This window comes from Triturus cristatus, chromosome 8 (genome assembly GCF_964204655.1).
Source record: "Triturus cristatus chromosome 8, aTriCri1.1, whole genome shotgun sequence".
In the NCBI taxonomy this organism is placed as follows: domain Eukaryota; kingdom Metazoa; phylum Chordata; class Amphibia; order Caudata; family Salamandridae; genus Triturus; species Triturus cristatus.
In genome coordinates this window covers 865,781,227-865,791,399 of record NC_140591.1, presented here as the reverse complement: position 1 = coordinate 865,791,399, position 10,173 = coordinate 865,781,227, and positions in this window count along the sequence as shown.

Sequence of the window (10,173 nt, the reverse complement as noted above, 5' to 3'; positions counted from 1 at the left end):
CACACTTCAGTGGGGCGTGGTGCCTACTCCGGTGCCCACCTGGACAGCGGCGTCACTATGGGGGTGCGGACCGCACCGGGTGTGACACCCTCACATGGGGTGACACCAACAGGGCCGATGTGTGCCTAGGAACCTGACCTTTCAGGAGGTGGAGGTGCCTGTGCGCAGTGCGCACGGTCTCCTCTCCTTTCTTTTATTTGCTTCCCTGTGAAATGGATCCAAAAAAGAAAATCACTTTTGCCAGAAACCAATGTCGTATTTTTCTGACATTTAATTCCAAAGTGCAGCATCTCGAATAAAAGTTTAAAAATATGAAAAATAATAAATAAAACTAAATAAAGTAAGACAGAGTGGTAGCAAACTGGCCAGATTGATTTTATTCACACCCAAACACATTAGCGCCACTTTTACAGAGTTTGCCAGTGAAGCGCTATTTTTGTTGTCTTGGCTTTGTTTTCCCTGGGCTTGGAACTAGTGCACCAATCCTGGAGGTACTGCAATGTGAGGATTGAAAAACAAAATTTGTACTGCTGCTCTGTATGGGATGTTGTCTTTTTTTTAACCATACTGCTTACGTTTTGTAAGGATATAAGCAATGGCCATTGAAATGGGTCAATTTAGGGCCCTGTTGTCATGTCCGTAACTTTTCAGGCAAAAGCACTCACTGATTTCTGAACAGTGAGTGTAAAAGCGTTAAGGTAACCGTGTTGTTCCTGCTTACATTTCACATGGTTTGCAAAATTTTGCATTCCCTATGATTGTTTGCTTTTTCCAGGATGCGGACTCTTTTTTTTTTGTAGGCCACATATTGCTCTTGCCCAGGGCGTAATTTAAATTGAGCCGCATCCAGGTGTTTAAATCCGGGAACAATTAGGTTGTAGTTGAAGGCAGTCTGAGTTTTTCTCAGTGGGGCAGTATGGTGTTCAGTGGGGGAGAGGATGTGGCACTATGGCCAGAGCTGCTGAATTTGGAACTGGGGAACCAGGTTCAGCCTTAATAACCAGTCCGCCAGACCACTCTCTTGAGAGAGCACTATCTCATGCTAGACCTTAGAAGGCTTCGCAAGACATTAGAAGCCCCGGTGTTGTAGCACCAGCAGGTGGACCCTAGCATGACAAGTGTAGGTTAACCTTCAAGGCTTGTCCACCACTATTCATACTGATGTTCACCTCCAGTCTTGCGGGCAGGCCTATGAAGCAGTACACCCTAGAACAACAGTGACCCTGTCACTGAGATCACAGGGCCCTTGAGAAGGGCCAGCTCTAGGGCGGTGCAACCGGTGTGACCGCACCAGGTGCTGACTTTAGGTGGAGGCATCATTTTTGCAAGTATATTATGGTTTTAAAAGCACTTGCTGCCTCCTTCCTGGCCTCCAGTAATTTTCGGTAACAATAAAAATGTCATGATGACTCTGATGATTAATGTTCTTCCTAGAGAGAGATCGGAATTTTGTCCAATGGAAGATTTGACTCACGGAAAGGTAGCTCAGAGGGTTAATGTACCTGCTGCAAAGAACATGTACCATGCAGATCACAAAGTGCACATAATGTAAATAGGCCAGTGGGCTACTGCTTTTGTCAGAGAGATCCTTTTGTTAGAACAGTGAGCTATTAACTGTCATCTACTCCGCAGCAACACCAGTCACATTTTTTATTAACTTTTGATACGTTTGAGCTACAAACAATTTATTAGTTTAAATGGTCAGATCATGCTGCAGATCTTGCATTATGAGTCAAATATGGCAGAGCCACTATTATTTAGAAAACATTTGCAAACTAGGATTTTTAGCCATTCATGTTTGAACTGCTGTTTTGGAAAAGGGAGAAGTGCTGATGACAGAAACTCCATGGCTCGGAGACAAATGGCTTGTGCTTCCACATTTTATCGTATTTGGGGACATTCTGTGATTAGAAGCATATCCCACTTTGTGAATACATTTTACTGTCAATAACTCATTATAACCTTAAATAATCATGTGTATACATTGGTTGATAAAACTGGGCAGTGAAACCAAACTAATACAAAAAATTGGGATGTTTGCGCATTCTGGCCACGCCTCTGGCTCTGCCCACTGATCCAATCCTTGGGTTATTCCCGCCCTCTGATTCTCTGCCCACAGTTCCCCTACTTTTTTTCCCCCACTTCGACCACTGATATATCGTGTTGCTGGATAGTGGGAACACCACACCAGTAAAAAGTACCATACCTATGATATTATAAATTCCAATAAACTATTGACTAGCAGGTAGCCCACTGTACAACCTGATTAATGAGTCATTATCACACTGTTGTTAACAGGCTCATTTTGTAAATATAGGACCTACATTTACAAACGTTTCTAAGGATTCTGTATGGTCCCGTTATTTGCCAACTGTGTCCACTGGCGGACTCGGAGCAGAGGAGGTCCATGCGGTAAGTCGTGAGGGGGTGACACCATGAGTTACCCGCACCGGGTGACACCAACCCTAGTGACGCCACTGCACCTGGAAACTACACCCATACCTGCTTGAAGACGCCCCCTTCCGCGCGACACTTTCTGACACTGTTACTAATTACCTAACCGATAATTGGAATACTGCGACATCGCGCCTGATAGAATGGGATGCTCTGAAGGTAGTGATTAGAGGGGCGACTATAGGACAATTGGTGGGGGCCCGCCAAGAGACACATCAGAAGCTGCAAGATATCGAGAGTAAGTTACATGCCCTGGAGAGGGAAGTGATATCAGACCCTACAAAGCGTGAACGGCTGCAATCCACTCACATAGATCATGCGGAAACCTTAGAGACGCTGAGAGTAATAGACCACAAAACTTACCTGCAGCGTAAACATGTAGAGGCGGACAGAGCGGGCACCCTGCTAGCCGGCATGGCAAAAGACAGACCCGACCCGCCGACCATAGCTAGCATTCGAACTACGACGGGCCAAGTAGTCCATACACAGGCAGAAATAAATACCGCCTTCAGAGAATACTTGGGTAAACTCTATGCACCCCCCCCAGTAGACGGCTCTTCTATTACTGATTTCTTCCAGGACCTCTCTTTTCCGACTCTTTCGAAGTAAGTACAGAAAAATATAGACAGACCAATCACCCAACAGGAGATCCGAGCCGCAATTAAAGGCTTAAACCGTAATAAAACGCCGGGGCTTGACAGACTCCCGGTCGAGTTTTATCTTACATACGCGGAGTCCTTGGTGCCTATTCTGGAGACCGTCTATAAGACGGCCATGGAGACGGGACGCTTACCAGATTCTACGATGCAGGCGCTGGTTATGTCTATAACCAAGACGGGGAGAGACGGGCTGGACATGTAAAACTATAGACCCCTCTCTATGTTGGCTACTGAATACAAAATATTGAGTAAGGCCCTCGCCAACTGCACCTCCCTGCACTTATACACAGCGATCAATGTGGTTTTCTCCCAAACCGCAGCACCTCACTTAATACTAGACGGCTGCACGCAATTATGGCGGCTACCCCAAGGACCCACCACCAGGCCGGATGTATTGCACTGGACCTCAGGCAGGCGTTTGATTCCCTATCATGGGATTTTATGTTTGCAACGCTCCAACGTTTTGGGTTCCCGGACACATACTTACAATGGGTCCATTTATTATATACGTCCCCGACGGCCAGGGCCCGCACGGGCTGCTATATATCTGATGCATACAGCATCCATCGTGGCACAAGGCATGGATGCCCTCTGTCCCCATTGCTGTTCGTGCTGGCATTAGAACCGCTAGCCCTGGCTCTCCGAAGATCAGCTGCCCAACTTGGTATCGGTATCGACGGAGTGTACCATTTACTGTCTATTTATGCAGATGAAATGCTGTTATACTTACGAGACCTTACTGCTGATGCGGCCCCCCTCCCGGATACATTTGCGGTGTTTGAGCGCCTATTGGGTCTGGCTATCAACCCCGACAAATCGACCTGCTATTTCTTTCAAGAAACAGCACACATTACTCGTTTGCAATTTGGCACTTACTCCTTCATGGTGGCTCCCACTACATTTAAATACCTCGGTATACAGGTATATCGAACGCAGGAGGATCAGATAGATGGCAATATCCAACGCACAATAACGGGCTCCGGGCCAGTGTAGGCTTCTGCCCCTTTCCGTAATGGGACGGATTACCATCGCTAAGATGGTGATGTTGCCTCATCTGCTTTACTATTTTGTGAACTTACCGGTGAATCTCCCACAATCCATTTTTAAGACGCTCAACAGCCTGTTTCTCACCCTTATTTGGGGTACGGGTCGGAGACGGATAAGTCTCAGGAAGCTCCAGCTGGGGACGCAGAGTGGCGGCCTGGGAGTCCCTGACTTCAGAGGATACTACTACGCCAGTCAACTGCAGTGGCTTTCCTATTGGACTGCGGGGAGGAATCTTGGCGAGATTGGGTTCACACCGCAGAGGCTGCACAGAGGGGAGCTACATACCCTATTACTGCCGAGGGCTCGTGTCCCTCCTGACTGCCCCCCACTATTGAGGACTGCCCTGATATGTTGGAGGAAGGCCCTGGCATACACGTAGGTAGCAACCCCGTACGCCGGGAATATACCCCTATTAGGCATGCCCACGCCACAGGGGAGACTCACACAGACTAGACTCCAGGCTTGGACGGACAGCGGGATAGATGAGGTGGGAGCCTTTTTCGGGGATGGCACATTGATGGACCATGATACTTTTCTACAGGCCACGGGGGCGCCGCCAAGACTATATCTCTTACATGCAGCTACCACACACTACATCAGAGCTACCTGAGCCCCACAGCACACCCTAGTACACCTCCTATATTACATGGGACCTGGGGGACACTTAGTGCGATGGTATACAGTGGAGTAGGAACTCACGCGGCAACAGCTCTCACCCTCCTTCGGGAGCAATGGACGACGGACTCCGGGGTGGAACTCACAGACCACGCATGGAAATGCATTCTGGAGCATCCCAAAAAAGTGTTGCGTAATGCGCGGCTTAAATTCATACAGATGATGGTGCTGCACAGATCGTACCTCACACCGAAGCGACTCCATCGTATGTTCCCAGACTCCCCCCATAGCTGCCCCAGATGTAGAGAGGATGAGGCGGGATTTCTCCACATGCTATGGTCCTGCCCTCGACTGCGGGAATACTGGGAGGGGGTACGGCATTCCCTAGCTACAGTAACACACCTACCGGTCCCAGAAGATGCCCTGAATTGCCTGGTGGGCCTTCGCAAACGCTCTAAAGTTCAGAAGGCGCAGCTCAGGTTTGTGGATCTCGCTCTCATTTTAGCAATTAGGGTGATCACTATGAGATGGAAATCCCCCAGATGCCCGGCGGTCACGGTATGGCAGGCTGACGTGCTGCAGTGGGGCAGGGCAGAGGGAGCGGCTATTAGGAGGGAGGAGGAGAGAGGGCTGAGGAAGCGACATATCTCCCTAGATTGGGAGGCCACGCTGCTAGCACTGGAAGCACTGGACCTGGCCCCCACACCGGACACCATCGTAAAACAATGAGTGTAAGTATATTTGGGCTGGTACGACTCGAGGAGCAGGACGGTTGTGACTCGGACCAGTACGTGGTACCCCCGGAGCAGAAGCTCCCATAATAACTCCCTGTTATCGCGGACGTAGAGACAGTTCGACTGACCAGGAGAGGGTTAGTGTGGGATAAGAGGGCGGGATGGGGACTAGTTGGGGGTTGAATTTAATAAATGCACTATTTCTGGGTAATAATGCAATATATAGGACTCCCCTCTAATGCAAGATGGGAGACATTGGATTGATACAAATGTTTGGGGATGTAAATGACACCTGAGGGGAGAAAACCAAAAGACTGTATTTGCATGGTTATATGTTGTAAGTACATGATGTACAGCAGTCACCAATAAAGTGTGTTAAATAAAAATGTATGGATAGATCCTCTCATGGCTGAAACGGGTAACATCTTTTTTTAGTTTCTGGTACTTGCTCTGTTACAACGTTACTTCAAAGTCATTGAGAGTTTTGTTTAACTCTTCTAGATGTTTTTTTGAGGGCACTCGGTGCTTCATAGCTCTTTAAACGAACTTCTATTTCTTGAATTTCAATTTTCAGTTCTTGTGCTAATCTGCCAGCTGTCTTAATTATTAGCACAAGCCAATCTCGTGTGCAATGCCAACTTATCAATGACCAATCTTTTTTTTAAATCCTGTCATGTTGAAAAATGTATGGTTCATTTCTTACTATTAGCCCATTAGGTGCTGCATTGCTTTTAAGATATTCAGTCATGAGGGGACCGTGGAGGGCTGTTTTTATCTGGGTGCGCCTTAGTTGTTCTATCTCGTCCCAGTCATTGTTTGTAGGTATTGGATCTGGTGTATTTAGCCCCTCGAAGTTGTTCAATGAGGCTATGATGCTGTCTATCTCTTCTTCCGAGAAGGTTAGGCCTGTGTTTTCTGCCATTCTTGTGGTTGGTCTGTTATAACCTGGTGTGTATGTTCTGTTTTTGTGATCTGGGCTAAGGGTGTTCTATCAAAGATGAGAGGAGGATGTTTTATCTTCAGGAAAATGAGGCACTCAGAGAACAAGCAAACAACCCGAAATTGGTAATAAAACAAGCTGATAAAAGAGGGGCGATTGTAATACAATCAGCTGAGAAGTATGACCAAGAGTGCCTACGCCTCCTCCTTGATGAAAGGAACTACGAGGTCCTCAACCAGGGCCCCACAGAGCAAATACGAGTGAAAATTGCAAGTATGGTGGAAGAGGCACGATCACATGGGTGGATATCTAAAAAGGAAGGGGATTTTCTAACCACGACTTCGCCAAGAACACCTTACCTGTACACTATACCAAAAATCCACAAAAATCTGGTCTCCCCACTGGGACGTCCAATGGTGTCTGGAATTGGATTCATTTTGGAACCAGTCTCCAAATTTGCAGACGCTTTCTTAAGACCCCTTGTACAACAAACTTCCACGTACCTGAAAGACACCATAGACGTCCTGCAATTGTTAGAAGGGCAAACATTTGACCCAGAAAGAGAATCATTGATAAGTTGTGATGTGGAGAGCTTATATACGAGCCTTCCCCACAACGAGACCCTCAACATCATAGAAGATGTCCTGTTCGACACCGATTGGGACTACCAGACACCAAGAAACATGATTATGGAGTGCTGCCGATTGGCACTCAAAGAAAATTTCTTTGAATACCGGAACACTCTCTATTTGCAAACACACGGGACCAGCATGGGGAGCACCTTTGCTCCTAGCATAGCTGGTCTCTATGTACATCAACTTAAAAAACAGAAGATCCTCAATCCCAACAATCCATTTCGTAACCATATACATATATGGAAACGATATATAGATGACATATTGATCATCTGGGAAGGAGATGAAACCACCGCCAGACGTTTTCTAACATGGTTGAACCGCCAAGACCAATTTTTGAGATTCACAAGCACTATCTCAAATGAAAAACTTGTCTTCCTTGATCTAAACATATATGCAAAAGAGGGAAAACTAACAACTACTACTCATTTCAAAGAAACCTCCAAAAACTGTCTACTATTGTACAATAGCTTCCACCCTCGACATCTCCGCGATAACCTCCCTTTTGGGCAATTCCTACGCCTACAAAGGAACTGCACGGAAATCGAAGATTTAAAAAAACAATCAAACGATCTGAAAAAGAAACTGGAAAAACGCCAATGCCCTAAAAAGGTGATTGATAATGCATACAAAAGGGCACGCAACAATTGCAGAGACAGTCTTTTGGAACCCAAAATCCATAAGGAGGAAGAGAACCGCCCAGTATGTGTAACAACTTTCAACACAAACTCCAATGGTATCACAACAATAGTAAACAAACACTGGCGAATCCTCAACAGTGAAAGCATCAATCTACCAAAACCTATCTTCTCTCATAGAAGAGGTAAGAGTATCCGTGATTTGCTGGTACACACCAGACCAAAAGAAAGAAGAGAAGAACAGACAATGCAAACCATTTTAATGCCCCCAATCTCTGGGCATCATCCCTGTGGAATGTGCAATGTGTGCAAACTAACTAAGAAAAGCAAAGAACTCTTGTTCCATGATGGAACCAAATGGGACCAAAGAAGATTCACAACATGCAATTCAAAAAATGTGGTTTATCTGATCACGTGCCCGTGTCTTTTGGAATACGTAGGAATGACCACACGCCCTGTCAAGGTAAGGATAGGGGAACACAAAAGTAACATTAAATGCAAAAAGAGTACCACCAAAATGGCAGCCCATTTTTGGGAAAAAGGCCATAAGTGGGAAGATCTCTCGTGGACAGTAATCGAACAAAACCAAAAAGAAAGGTATTTGTTCGAAAAAGAACAGCGGTGGGTGTTCCGTTTGAGGATTCATGAGAAAGGCCTGAACGATGAGATTCCTTGGAACCAGCTCTGATGTATACAAAATCTTACACAGGAATCCCCTGGCAACTAATGATCAACCAAAAAGTTGCAGACTCATAAGGAGTATACAGTACTACAATCACCCCCATAACTAATACTGAACAAAGAGGAGGTTTATGCCCTTGGAAACTGGGTTTCTTCCTTCTTCTTCTTTTTTAGAGAAACTATAATTTTTGAAACCTGAGTGTACACACACTTTATTTTTAAATATACATGGTTTTTGCTTTTCAATCCTTATCCTCTGACAGAAAATGTTTCCAGTTAATATTTTTCCATGCCTCTAGTGTTCTACTGCTGGGATTTATTATTTACCTTTTTTTCCATTAGGTTTTCCATTTTTCATAATTTGACCCCCCGTGTTTTTTAAAAAAAAACACATACATGAATGCATGTCTGCGATGTCTCTAGCACAGCAATTTGTTTTTCTTTTTTGTTTAATAATTCCTTTGAATTAAACCTCCATTTGGCTGCCTTTTGAAACTCCTCCAAAATAACCCTCAAAACAAACAAATATATGCTTGCTTTTTCAACTGATTCAATGTTAATCGTTCCAACAGGAAGTGGATCAAAATGAACCCTGTTTTGGGTCCATTTACCGGCGGCCATCTTTAAAAATTCCAAGGTCTAGTGTTTTTTCAACCTATTCAGTGTTAATCGTTCCAACAGGAAGTGGATCAAAATGAACCCTGTTTTGGGTCCATTTACCGGCAGCCATCTTTAAAATTTTAAGGTCTAGTGTTTCCATCCACACCTGTTTCCTATCAAGCATGCTTCCTTGCACTTTAAAAGACCAGGCTCTGGCAAACCTCAGTTAGGTTCCGACGAGCCACGAGAAGGTACTTCCTTTGGTGATCGCGCTCCTTCCAGCATGTAAGTAGGACAATGGCATGTCCTTAAAAAAGCCAAAGAGACCACGCTTGTTTGTTTAAAAACCACCCTGGCGTTAAAACCTTGTTTTTCCTTCTGTTCTTTTAAAATACCCACAGTGTCTATTTGAAGGCGCCCTACATCGCTTCGTGTGAGCTTATGGAGCGATAACGATAAAATTCTAAAGTATGTATTATGGCACGTCCTTTTGAGAGCATGAATACCATATATTTTTTTTTAAATAAAAAAAAGACACACTGTGAGATCACAGTTTAAAAAGGACGAGTGCACAGACTTTTGCCAAACATCTCCCATTTTTTCCAAGGCCTGTCATGGGAGTACGAATGCAAGTGCTCGTTTGCTGTGATCATTAATCTGTAACCCTTTGGGGCACAATCGGAGTGTACATATACTTCCTTTTTGTATGAATGTATTGTAACATAAGATGTACCTTGCTAGGAGATACATATGTATCATAGAATGTTGAGTAAATGAGATACTGGGCACTAGAAATCTCAAGGAGTGTTCTTTCAGATGATTTATGAGTAGAGGATATTTACCAAATGGTACCATTACCTACAACAGAGTTGCACAAGAGAAATGTATCACAAAAAAGCTTACAACTTTCCACGTGATGGTGATGTGAATAGATAAAGATAAATGATGAAAGCCATGATTTACCCAAAATAATTTTCTTTTTAGGTTCTTAAGATATACAAGTGGTATATTTTTCTACTCCCATAACAGGGAACAAAGGACAGTGTTTATGACTATCAGGCATATGTACATTTATTCTATCACCCATTGAGGTGTAACAGGGATCGGTTTTTTGGTCCTGAGGAAGAAAGCCAAGGGGGATGGCTTCTGAAACATGTCGACCTTGTAGGA